This window comes from Macrobrachium rosenbergii, chromosome 1, assembly GCF_040412425.1.
Source record: "Macrobrachium rosenbergii isolate ZJJX-2024 chromosome 1, ASM4041242v1, whole genome shotgun sequence".
Lineage (NCBI taxonomy): Eukaryota > Metazoa > Arthropoda > Malacostraca > Decapoda > Palaemonidae > Macrobrachium > Macrobrachium rosenbergii.
In genome coordinates, this window is record NC_089741.1 from 54,163,965 (window position 1) to 54,178,009 (window position 14,045).

The following is a 14,045-nucleotide window of genomic DNA, read 5'->3' on the forward strand; positions in this document are numbered from 1 at the left end:
GGCCAGACCAAACTCTGTCTTAGCACAAGGCATTTTTTCATGCCAATCTCGACCTTGAAAAGTGATGGGAGGGGGAGGGGGGCACTAAAGTTATAATTCAGGGTTTCGTATAAAAATGTGTATTCTTTAAAAACAAAAAAACATTAATTCATTACAAACCCAATAATCATAGAGATTGAATTGTAACTCTGTAAGGACAATAATAATAAGAAAGTCTATCCACCTCTGTTTTGGGTCAGGTTTTAGGGCTGTCAGTAAACTAAAACTTGTATCATCCATGTCATAAACTGGAGTTTTTGTAAAGTAATGGACTGTAAATACAGGCCTGGAATTCCAAGGCAAGTCACCTTGTAATATGCAGTATGAGGGTTACTAAAAAAAAAGAAAGATGGATGGCCCATGTCCTCACAACTGGTGAAACATGGCTCACTGCAACAATCTATCCCAACAAGTAGCATCCCACAGATAAAACCCAGAAAAGATATTTTGGTAATGCCAAGTACCCACTCTAAGGACACTTGGTGCCCTTAGTGTGTGGGCAGAAGGCTTCAGGTTACACTTCAGACGCCAATGAAGGTGCAAAAGCATGGACCTTATGAGCCATAACCTTCAACCTTGAGCTGGAAGAGGTCTACCCGTGAAACATTCAAATAAGACTACAAGCCATTAAGAATTCAAATAATCAAGACTGGGAGATTCCTATGGCATATGAGGGTAAAAGTTAGGAGGTCTAAAGTCCTAGGTCAGCTGAAAATAGATCCTGATGGCTTCCCCTGGACAGAGGCAGCCATCCTTTCCTGAAGAGACAGGTAAGGCAAGGAATAGTAAAGGAATCCATAGCAAGCTACATTGCTTTGAAGACAAATTCTTAGCTAAAAACTCTGGAGCAGATGAAAGTCCTACACACAACCACTGGCTAGAATGAGATGCTTCTCTTGCCAGGACATGAAGCTCACTGACATGCTTAGATGAAGAAAAGGTCAGTACAATCACTATCCTGAGAATTAAGTACGAAAGCCTCTGCAACAGGTTTATAAGGAGTTCTAGTGAGGCTGCACATTTCCAAAGCTAAATGCATACATTAGTTTAAGAGGAGTTGGACTCAAAGGCACCACATCATGTTAGCTGTGGAGGCTCCATGTTGATGAATATAATATGATAACGTTATGTCTTGGAGCACCTAAACCTCAGAAGACAAGAACCCACCGGAGGTGGTCCAACAAGCAAGAACAGCAAACCTTCATTTCCTTCCATTACTTCAGGAATGAGGACTTATGCTGAAACACTCCATGACCACCTGAATACATGGAAATGAAGCACCATGACTTCAGAAGTTGCAGGGTGAAGGTTCTCGAACCTGGAAACAACACCAATGAGGATGAAGCACCCATGTTGAAAATAGTGCACTTTGTACCAGAGGATGATAGCCTCTTAACCAACTTGCAAATCAAGCCCTCCAGAAAGGGTGGAGAGAGCAAATGTCAGCAGTGGCAGTCCACATTCACTAGCAGATATTAAGCATATCAAATATGAAGGATAGAACATCCAAAAGATAGGTTTAGCCAGCAGGTCAGAGCCACATCCTCTACTGAAGGTACGTGTCAGCTAATAGGGCATTGGCATCACCAAGAACCCACTCCTGCCCTTCAGCACAACTGCTTTCAAATGCCCATATCAGCTGCAGACCACAGGACTGAACAAGGAGCACCCATAGGGCAATCATAATTACTAATAGAACTGCAGCCATTCACACAAAGCATTGATGCTTGCAGACATGGTCAGAGAACCTTAAAGGTGTTAGATGAAGACTCCTGGTTATCATCATTCAAGGCAGTACAGATTGAAAACAGTATTCTTATCTTGAGAACATTGTAGACGTTCCCGAAGATTTCTATCAAGGAAGTACTGTCCCGGAGTGCATGCAAATCCCCAAAATGTTTGTCATCAGCTGTCAACTACAACAACATTGTCCCTGAAGGAGTCTGCTGTAACCCTCTTAGGGGTCCAAGAAGTGTCAGACAAGAGAGGAGGTTCCCCAAGTCCAGAAGGTCCAGGTGGAGGAGTCCAGGTGAAGGAGTCTAAGTTGATGCCACTCCCATCGGTGGGCAAAGGAGTGTTAAAGGGCAAACAGTTGAGGAGGAGTAATGAACTCGAACAGAGGAAAACCATCCTTGAAGGAAACAGCCAAAAGACAAGAGAGTGATGGAAAACCGTCGGTCAAAGACAACCAGAAGAGATGGTAGTAGGATCACAAGACCCTGAGGAGTGTCAAACGTGGGAATGATCCTGTCAAAAATTGCAATGATCCAAGGAAGAGTAGTAATGTGACCTCCACCTAGATGGGGGACTCAGAGGAGCTCCTTTTACTGTGATATTCTGGTGAATGAGAAATTGTGACTGTGCCTCAAGGAGAAAAAGCAGTTGTGTAAATAAGACCACTGATGGTCCAAAGCAACAGAAGGCTTGGGATCATGATGAGAAGGCATTGGTCTCTGTACAGGTTCAGGAAATGAATCTGTGTGGCAGTGCTCCAGAATATTGCACTTGCAAAGGTTCAACTGCTCACTAAAATACCTGCTCCCAGAAGATATATGTAAGTTAATATAAATCTTCATACTTATTCATATACTATGTATGAGTATTGGAACTTGACTCTTCATGCTACTTGGAACTCAAATTCCTGCTTTCCCTATTTTATTTTTATTTCTATTCTTGGAGCCCTGAAATCCAAATCTAACGCCTCAATTTAATGGGCTTCAGCTTAACAGACCTCTGTGGTTATTAGCTACATTATTGTAATTACTTTTTGCAGTGCTACTATTTCAGATGTTATAAAATTTTAAATAAATCTCTCAAACTGAATGTTAGGGGGTAAAGTATAGGTTAGTTTGGGTTAGGAACTATGTGGAATTGCTGTTAGCTGTAAGATACCTAAATAACAATCAAAGATGTCTTAGATTAAGATACTATATTGTACTGAAATAAATGTAAATAGTTCCCCTTTAACACCAGTATTCATTGCCCTATCTTCATTTATTTCCTATTCAATTTCAAGATTTTCAAAATAGAAAAGTATCCAAATATACAGGGAGGGAGAGCAGGTAGCTACAAGTTCCACAAGGCATTTGTACCTATGCACAATACTGTAGTTTCAGTAAAAGTAACCATTTGACTTCCATTAATTTTAGTTAAAATTATACATTTGCCACTCCATTTCAAACAATGGATATGTTCATTTTGATTCTAATAAATATTTGACCCTGATATACATATGAAACTGAACTGAAGCAAAAATTCCACATCATATGGGACCCTACAAGAGACATCAAACTAGCCAAATATGTCAACACCACTGCCCCCATGCACATTTATGGAAACATTAAAACCCTTAAATGTAGCAACCTTCTTCTCCATGTCATCTTCTAAACAACGAGATAAACTGAATTAGCTGATGCACCATTCACACCCGGTGAATTAAGCATTTACTTGACCATGGAACTACTGAAGAATCTGAAGTATCTCTCTTAATTGAAGGTCACCTAATTGCCTCCTTGGACATAAATTCTCTTTCCCCAACTATACATACTGACCAAACAATTCATTTTTTATAAATTTATAAGCCCAAAGGGACTTGGAATTCCCCTGAATTCCAAATATAGTTCTATGAAGCCTTCAGGAACTATTTCTCAAAGTACAGGTAGAGCAATCTAGAGATGATTTTGAAATTATGCTGAAAGAGTTGGAGTGACAAAAGCAGTCGTTTCTAGGCTACCTCATTCAGTAGCCATTGCTGGTACAGTATTCCTTAAGTAGGTATCTATACACCAGGAGATTCTTTTGCCATTTCTAATTTGTCAATTTATTAATGTTGCACAATCCATGGAGGATTAATGGCAGTGTGAAGTTCCTAGCTGACCAAGGCTAATGACTTGTGCCATCACCTAAGGTTTTTAATCAAGGCCATCCACCAGGCATCAAGAGTTGAAGCCAAGGAAACAAAGCATTCAACACCTTAACCCTATCCATCATCCTGTTACCAATTATTTCTGGTCCTCATACTGGACAAGGCCACAAATTACAACTATGGATCTAGAGTTTCCCTAAAAAGGTCTTAATCTACAAGGCAGCAGGTGCTTGTACCCCTGAGTTTGGGGCCCAAATCCAGGTACTACCAGTTGAGCCATATTCCTCACCAAGGGACAATGATGCAACTCCCTCAAAGTATTTACATCTTCAACAGAAAAAAGAAAATATACTGTACTGTGCTTATAGCGGTATTGCCTTTTTCCCAGCAACAGTAATCACAATCTAAATGACTGCAAGAAAATATCCCATTTAGCAATCTTCCACAAGCTGTTTCAAAAGGAAACTTGGATGAACACTCGCCAAGAAAAGAAGAGCTGTTATCCTATTTTAAAACCAATTATTTGTGCTTCTCTAACTTATATTGCTGTTTTTGAGGAAATATTTATTTGCTTGTTAATCTACCTTTATTAGCTGTTATCTCCTATTGTTTTGTCTTTCACTAAACACTGGCATTCTATTCATTTACCCTATCAACTTATTCAATGTGAATATTCATCTATACTAACTGATAATGATAATCATTATACTGTACAAAGAAAGTTTATCAAATTAATTTTTTAGTGAAACAAGATGCTGCACCCAACTCTAGAGGGCTGTATTTGTGCTAATGGCATTTTTCTTTGATTAGTCTGTGTAGCTTTATTTTCATACAAGGACACTGAGTTTTATGCCATTTTAAAACTGAAAAACTGTACTTTACTTATTGGAGTAAATTAAAAGGCAAAGTAACATAAAAAGTTCAAATGACAAATTGAAGTTAGCACATTAAAATTTTTAGCTAAAAGTATTATTATACTCTTTCATTCTTTTCTTCCCATCACTGTACTGTATCTTTGTTCATTCTTTTCCGTCCTTTCTGTACTTCACCTTTTACTCTTTCTTTCTTCCTTTCCATGCTTTTTCTTCTTTCCACTCTGAGTTTACACTGGTATACAACAATAATAGCAAAATAACGGTAAACATTTTAACTCACAACAGCGTCACTGATTGAAAGACTAAAGAAACTGTCACAAAATTTACACTTTCAAAAAATCAAATCACATAAAGTTAACAAAAGTGAAGAGCACACTAGTAATCAATCCACAGAAATGGCAATATAATACAGAAACAAAAACTATACTCATGCAATCACAGAGCCAGAGGCAACTGATTTCTACAAAGGCAAAAGTAAGACTGAACAACCCATTCACTAAGCTAGGCTGGATGCACACACCCAAAGAACAAAATCCTCTGCCCAGGAGAAACTAACTAAAACTTACTGGAAACAGGGTGGTACACCCTTCAACTGATCCAGAGTACAAAATTACTGTAATTAATATAAAAAAAAAACAAAAAATGATGGATGCTTACAGAAATGCTTAGAGGGGTAAGTGAAGACACCCAAGCTCAAAACACTACTGAATGACAAAAATAAAGTGAAACCAAAACAAAAATACCCCAAAAGGAAAACAAAGCACAAAGAAAATGAAATAGAAACAAAAAATATGAAGGCACAAAGGCATAAATGACTTGGAAGCTAAATCCTTGAAGAGTGGTAATGAAGAATTTACCCCATGGAGTTGCACAAGAGAATGACTGGCAGTGGAGGTGTCACAGGATGACTGGGCATGGGCAATTAGGGCATTTGGATCTTGATTGATAAAAGATGATTAGACTTAAATCAACTGTACTGAGAAAAGGCAAAAGTGTACATGATTAATGGAGTTGTAATGTACAAGTAATATATACAAATTTAATTGCCTTTCCAGTGATATAGTTTCACATTATTCATGCCAGATGCTGTGCATGCTTTATACAATTTTTTCAAATTTCTGATCATCCTTTGTATTCTGATCTTCATAAACTACACCATCCACCACATAGTACTTGGCATGCATGAGGTTCAATACTACAGTACAGTTTTCTAGAAGTTTAGCCCTAGATGTGACCACATTATGATCTTCCTAGTAACCACGAGTAACTGAATTACTGTACTATATCTTTAGGCATTAAATCCAGGTGAAAAGGCTTACATGAGTCACTCCATAATTTGTTTGATCATGTATTTTTCTTGTTACTTCTCTTATAAAGTTTACTCTTTTGTAATATATTTCTTCATCTGTGCTCAGGCTGCTTTCCCTATTGGAGCCTTTTTGATTCTCTATCTATATGTTTAGTAATAATTTTCTTCAATTTATTCTTGGTACTAATTTGATGGTGTTATTTTGAAGCTGAATTGTTGTATTTCAAATTACAGAAAATTCAAAAGCTAAAAAAAAATAAAAATAAAAGGTCAAAATTATGACATGTAGCCATAGTCCAAAAGATCTACATCTCATTTTTTACACCACACAAAAGTACAATACATAACTTTTTAATAATAAATAATGTACTACTATTCACTGCAGACACTGTGCAGTAAAGAATATAACTGTCATAATTTGCTGGAACTTCAATATTAAGCTAAAAAAAAATTCAAAAAGCTTAAAGTACTACCTAAATCATTATTACTGAATGCTCAATTAGTTGTGGAAAAAAGTCAAATTGGGCAAAAAGGAGACCACTGAAATGTTGTTAACTTACATATCTATTACTGGCATGTCAAGTACTTAACAAATAAAAGACAAGAAATACTGACTACTCTAGATTATGATTTTGTAAACCTTCTCAGATAAATATCAAATGAAAAATGGCATATCATGGCTGAGAACTGAACTACAGCAAGAACTAATTCAAAATGTTGTGTGCTGAGGTCTGTTACAAAAACTGTAAGGCCTCCATCAATTCCTCACTATTCCTAAATAATTACGCAACTATCTTAAGAACACAGTAATGTAATATGCATCACATCCAAAAGAATTACTTACTAAAATTATCAAAATTAATATCCAGACTACATGCAGGCAAATTCTTTTCCTCAAATCCCAAATTCATAAATAGAAAGTAAATAAAGCCACGATAGTCATAGAAAGTACATCTTAACTGCAGATATAAATATGGATAATGATTCAATGGAGAGTTGTAACAATTTTATTAGAAAAACTTCTGTAGTGCAGCATCAACAAAAACAACAAATTTGTTATAATATTTTCTTATAAATATAAGAATATTTAACAGTCATATCACCTTGTCAAGTCACTGTGCAACCTGTTTAGCAAACTGCAATCATTCTGCAGTGAGATATAATGAAAAAGTGCTTGTGTCTAATGCTCAGCACAACATGCTATATATTATTTGTAATAGTCTTTGTAAATAAACTCAATAAAGACTAATGGTCTATTTAGCTAGCCTGTCTGTTTTATAACTACTGTACTTATTTCAACTCTGCCTGTTGTTGATGACAGATTATCATTAGCAGGATTCCAAGGAGATAATTCAAAATAACCTGAAAATTCTGATGTAATATGCTATTTTCATCATAAGTCAACAAACGAAACTGTAAATTTAATATACAAATAAATATATTTACAGCATTCTAAATATTATATGCTGTATTGTATTGTGTTTTTATATTTAATCATACAATTCTTTGTTTATTTTTAATAAGTATTGGACATTATATACAAAATTCCAAAGTTATTTGGAATAATAATATGGCATATCTGCCATTCATCATACCATTTTTGTATGATGAATGGCATTGTGATGAATGAGGAAAAAATGTAATCCATCAGTAACCCCAATTTTATTTCCCCCCCTATTTGTTTCTATATTTAAAAAGTTGACAAGGCATGAGTAATACATGTGAAATTTCCTTTGGGTATATTTAGACCATTTTCAATATTTACTATTAAACTGACCATGTGATGCACTTCCTTACAAAAGAAAATGGCTTGGTAAATGCCCCTAACACTTTACAAGTAATATGGAAGTACCTAATAGTAAATGCTTTTTACTATGTCCATGCCTAAGGTGAGGTAAAAATAAGGACAACGTTGACCTGAACCCTAACCAGCGCTACTACTACTAATAATACTACTACTACAACTACGACTACTATGACTACTATGACTTATACTACTACTACTAATACTGATACTGTAACAAAGATTTACAAAGACTTACGTGATCAGTTACAGCTAAGGTAAATTTATTCTTACAGCCTGACACCTGAACAGAAATCATTTTTAAACTTCTTAGTGTACTGTAATTTACAACACTGTATTGCGTAATCCTTTTTTTCATAGCTAGCAAATAGCCCAAAACTTTGGTATGTACAATATTGTGTACAATGAAAGTTGTAATACACTAAAATATGCATTAAACAATTTATGCCCACTAAAACCTCAATAATATAAAATCCAAAAATTTCATGTAAACCCCCCCAAAAAATGCATAAAGATAAAATGCTTAATATGAGCATACATTTTGAATGTCAAAACATGTAAGCATGCTTACCAATAAAATTAAGTGGTTTAAGAATAAATATGCTCTATCAAAAATTAAAAAAAATAAAAGTTGAAATACAAAGTACAACACTATCTCCTCTTAGAGCTTTCTTGCATTTCCTAGTCTGCAACTTAATTGCTAAACAAGGCACTACATAATAAAATTTTAATGTTTATCCATCATAATTCACAGGTTGACACTAACTGGACAGGTCCTGAGATAGTGTAAAAGTGAAAAAGCTACAACTGTATATATAATTTCAATGTACTGTACATCAACAAACACACATCAATAAATAGTACACACACAATCAATAAATAATACACAGACAATCAATAAATAATATACACACATCAATAAATAATATACACACATCAATAAATAATACACACACACAAACACACACATTAATACCTAGCATCAACAAGCCCCAGAATAATAGATATTATCAACAGAACCAGATGAGTGCATTCCCAAGTTTTGAATATGAGCCATTTCACTATCTTCTCTGTAAAAATTCAATCTTCTAAAATCATTAATTTTTCAGACAAACCCATTACTGTACTTATAATAGCCCAAATTCATGGTTGACAGTTTCCCCTTAGTTCCAGTTAAGGGAACTACAGTATACAGGCTGATGCTTACAGGTAGGTGAGAGAACATGCCCAACAGATTCCTGTACTTCCTGTAACCAGCTTGTCACTTTCCATGCTGTGTGATCAATTAGCTGCAAAACAGTGGTGTTGGGAGGCAGGAGCTCCAAATTTAAGTACTGCAATGAGTTTTTATTATTTTTCTTTTTAATTATAATCATTTTGCAACAAACCTAATATTTATAACTCAAAATATATTCACATGAAGGACTAAGCTGCTAAGGGCCAAGACTAGCTTACTGAAAATCAAGAACTCTTAGGAGCTTTAAGAACTGAATGAGCAACAGCACCTGTGGTTCTAAAGGTGAAGAGGGAGTTGCATTCATACAACAAAAACCCTGATGAATAAGAGCAATTTCATGAGTTTTATAATCATATGCAAAGTTATCATGCCCATCTTCCATTTCTTCTGCCGAGAGGTAGGTTAGGACTGAGAATCCAATACTAAATAGGGTATTCCATGAAATGAAAAAGAGAGGCAGGATACTTTTGCTATAAACTGCATACTTCTCTAGTATCCGTTCATTTTTGTAGAGAAAAAACCATGATTTTATTGTATACAGCTGCAAAGTTCATCTAGATTTTCTCAGCTGGGCTAAATTACTCATCAAAATTTGCCTACAATTCACACAATAAAGTAATTGTCAAAAAAGCCTTTAACATATAAACTACTCAACAATGTACAATACTGTGATAGGATGTAACATGATATACACATGCACTTGATAATCAATAACAAACACACAATAAATAGGCAATACTGAACAAGCACTTAGGCCTTTTTTTACCATTGTACTGTACATACTTCTTACTTTACAGTATGTTACTAACTAAAATTAACAAGCACAGATTTTGATTACAAGTCCGAACTTCAATTGTACAAGAAAATTATTTTGATTCATTCTAAATACATAACTTGAATGCTACAAGAACAACATAACTTACTTGTAGTCCATACACTCTATAGTGTGAAATGACTAAAAAAATCCCTAAATATACCAGATACAAACAATGAAAAGCTAACATCAGCTTAGAATTAGGTCAGTGTTCTTCCCTTGGACCAAAGGAAGCCATTACACAAAATCTTCACCCAAACAGGTATCACTAGAGTAAATATCACCTTGTATGGCAAAGTCACACAAAAAGAGATTTTCAATCTTATGATGACGATTAAATTAAATAGGAGTCTGCAGAAACCTGTGAGTAGTGGTCTCAATCTCAGACATGAAAAATGACTGGCTGTGTTACTGATAGTCTACAATATGAAAGTTGCTACACTCACTATTTGCAGTTTTCTTTACAAGGACTGAGTCTGGAGGAATTTGTCAACCATGCATTTGGCCAAATGTAGGAAGTAGCCTTCATCACATGTTTTGGGGGTCTGGTCTTCTGATAAGTAATAGCATTTGACAATTAACAAAAATCCTGGGCCCTATGGTACAGCATACACCAGAATACTCCATGATATCCCGCAGCTAACTGTAAGTCCATGTAATTTCTGGCCTAAACTAAACTGTCTTTTAAATGTACTTTTCAATTTAAGAGCTTTCCCTGCAAAATGCATATCTACAGAGTAACCCAAGCAAAAATATCCAAATTTTAAAAGTAATTTGTAGTTTTAATAAGTATTAAAAATCAGGGCTTTTTATGTAGAAGATAGAATTATAGAATTACTGATTGAAACTTGGTAACAAGTATTTAACTGCTTCAGTATCAGGGACTAAGCATGCTGCCCTAAAGATGGAGTACCAAATGTCAGAAAGTATTTAGTATCTGGGTCAATCATAAATGGATGGGTTCAGATAATAGTTTTGTCAACCCTACCACTTTGCTGAGAACGAGAGCAGAGGGAGTCGCACCTTTGAGCTGAAACTCTAAGACACAATGCCTGATTGTGAAGTCTACCTGCATCATGGCCCATCTTAGGGTGAGATCTTGATCCAAGACCTCTCCCAAGGGCTCTTCAGTGCCTGAGTTAGGCTGCAGAGTCACATCCACTTCTGAGGCTGAAGCTAACGAATATGCAAAGAAGACTGAAAAAGAGACGAATCTCCGGTACCTAGAAGAGATGTGCTAAAAGACTGGGATACCACTCAGCATGGGCCAACAAGGAGCTACCAGAGTTATCCAAGATCTGGAGTGACAAACACTCAGTTGATAACATGATTAATCAGACTGACAAGGGGAAAAGCAGATATTCGATTGTCCCAGGGGGTGCTGGATGGCATTTTCCTAGGCACCCCTGGGTCTGGAACAGAAGAGCATAACACCAAGAGCTTCCTGTAACCAAGTGGTGAAAAGGTAGTTCACCAGATTAATAAAAAAACCTTTCCCCATGCAGGAAAGTAAGGATCAATGTCCTGATTGCCCATGGTGCTTGAGCTGGTCCGCTAAAACATTTCTTCTAACCTGAATGTACCTTGCTGGTGGGTCAACAGCATGATGATCCACCCAATCACACATCTGTTTTGCCAACTGTTTGTTGATTTGAGCACTATAGTCACATCTTTCATCAATACTAAGGAAAGATCCAACACACAATCCCAAAGTGCTTGCAGGGTTAGCAGTGCTGCTTGTACTTCCAAGAAGCTGATGTGCAAATGAGCTTCATCCTCAGTCCACATGCCTGAGGTGGACAGACTACCCAGGTGTGCATTCAACTCCTTCAATGCATTCCAGAAAAGAAGTGCATTCAACTCCATCAATGCATTCCAGAAAAGGACTATCCAAGGAGGTTGGGAGTCCAAGAAAACTCCAACAAGGAGGTTCCCACTGCCCAGCCACCAAGTAAGGTCCTACCATACTTCCCTCAAGAACATGAGCTAGAAAGGGAGGATCACTTCAAGCTGACCAATACTGCTTCAGATGACACTGAAGCAAGTACAGGTAGTAGTGCCTGTGTAGAAAGATGTGTCACTAGAGATAACAGGTAACTGACGACTACCTGCCAAAGCTGAACTACGTTTTCCAGTTATAACATGAACTATGCTGAAACAACTGTTGAGTCTGTTGGAAATAGTCCTTTTGCTGCTGTACCTATCCGCATGCCCAGGTACTTTGCCCACTGCTTGAGCATGAGCTCTGACTTCTACCTTTTACCAGAACTGCTAGGTCACAATAAAATGCAAGGAAGCAGTCTCTGTTCTGGAGCACTTGTGCCTCTGAAAACACCAGTACTAACCAACTGTGCAAGTAACACAACAAGTGTATACTGCACCTTGCTATTGTTCCGAAGTCAGCACCAGTGAGAATACTTGCATGAACACCTGTGAGGCTGCTGCTAATCCAAAGCATAGGCCTTGGAGCTGGTAGACATTTACATTGCAAACAAAGCAGATACTCTTTGGAGTACTGATGAACAGGTGCCATAAAGGACATGACCTCCAGAGCCACTGAAAGCATGGCATTGCTTCCTTTGATGAAATCCAACACTGAATGTGTAGTTTCCATCTTGCACTGTTCCTGCAGGGCAAACTTGTTCAAAAGAAAAAAATCAATGACAGTTTCCAGCTGCCAGTGGCCTTCTCCATCCTGAGAAGATAACTGTAAAAACCCCGAGTGGTTGTTTATGACTTCTAGCACAATGTTCTCCAACATACAGTTCACCTTAGCAGAGAGGGCCAAAGCTTCTGGAGATCCTGGAGGGTAAGTTGGAACCAGTGCCAGTAAATGAATATGTTACAGATTGCCTTGAAAGGCAGTCTGTAACCATCCCAAAGGACAAAGACTACCCATGGCTCCAGCCCAGCATTCTCAACCCATCTTCTTTCCCCTTCCTCCCTTTCTAGCTAGAGATAAAGGGGAGACTGAAAGAAAAGGCTCTTGGCCCTTCCTATGAAGAAGTCTGGGTACCCTGTCTTAGTTTTATGATGGCAAGGTCCCTCTTGACACCAGACACAAAAGGTATGGCTGCACCTCAAAGGCTTGGCCAAGGTTCCCTTCATCAATCTGGAAAACCTGAAGGAGAACCCACAGAGGATCAAAGTGTCCTGCTAAAAGAGCACCTCTTCTGCAGCCTGCAGCGCCCATAGCACTACACAATCACATACTTGTGGCTTGCCACAATACTCAATGGTTTTGTCAGGTGGAGACCTTCTGTTGCACTCTATGAATCCCAAAGATTTGTGCACAATCATACATGGACAGATGAGCATGATGTAGTGAAGGCGTGAGCAAGAGGCTGCATCTACAAACTTATTAATTTATTCAAAACAACAGACAGACAGGTCAAGAGCTCTTGCAAACGGAAACGTAGCGCCTGCATGAGGCGAACAAAATACAGATTAACTTCATTCAATTGTGTTTGTTTGAGAATGGAAAATGGTACATAATTCTATACACAAGTTACAGACATAGTCCTGAAAAATATAGCTGGAAAGCTGACGTATTGCTTCCAGTAGGAATGATACATTTGACATGACATGATCATGGGCAATAGTATACATTAAAAGAGTGTATGCTGTCGGCTGTGTTTTTTATACACGCGTGTCCAGCCTGCAAGTCCGGAGATGTTCTCTGTGAGGAGCAGATGCCCACAAAGTATGATTTCAGGCGGCCAGGTAAGATGGACAATCGTGTGGGTCAATGTGGGACCCTACAGGACTCCTCCGCCTTAGAGAGGCCTGCGGTTGTAGGTCAGTGTCTGGGAGGTATGCTGGTTTAAGATGATCGATGGAAACCCTGGCAGTTCTGCCGTCAACTGTCATCTGGTAGGCTTTGTATCTTCTTTGGATGATCTGGTATGGTCCCAAGTAGGCTGGGGAGAGGGGGCTTTGTGTGTATCCACTCATATGAACACGTATTTCACGTTCTGCAGCTCTTTGGGGATGTAAACTTTTTTGGCCATGTCGTAGGTCATCTTGGCCAGCATTATCCGTTCTAATGCTTTACAGATGTTAGATGGGGATGTCAGGCTTGTTTGATGTTGAAAGATGTCTG

General features: G+C 37.6%; 1 protein-coding gene across 6 annotated transcripts in view; it reads right to left on the reverse strand.

Annotated features, from left to right (window-relative positions):
* LOC136837494 (uncharacterized) overlaps nucleotides 1–14,045 on the reverse strand; it is a 214,960-nt gene that overhangs the window by 2,160 nt on the left and 198,755 nt on the right. The window contains exon 12 of one of the 6 annotated variants that reach the window (XR_010852720.1): nucleotides 8,131–8,175. The exons of the other annotated variants lie outside the window; for them this stretch is intronic. The gene's annotated coding sequence lies outside the window, so the exon portion shown is untranslated. The remainder of the gene's footprint in view (nucleotides 1–8,130; nucleotides 8,176–14,045) is intronic. 6 annotated transcript variants of the gene reach the window in all.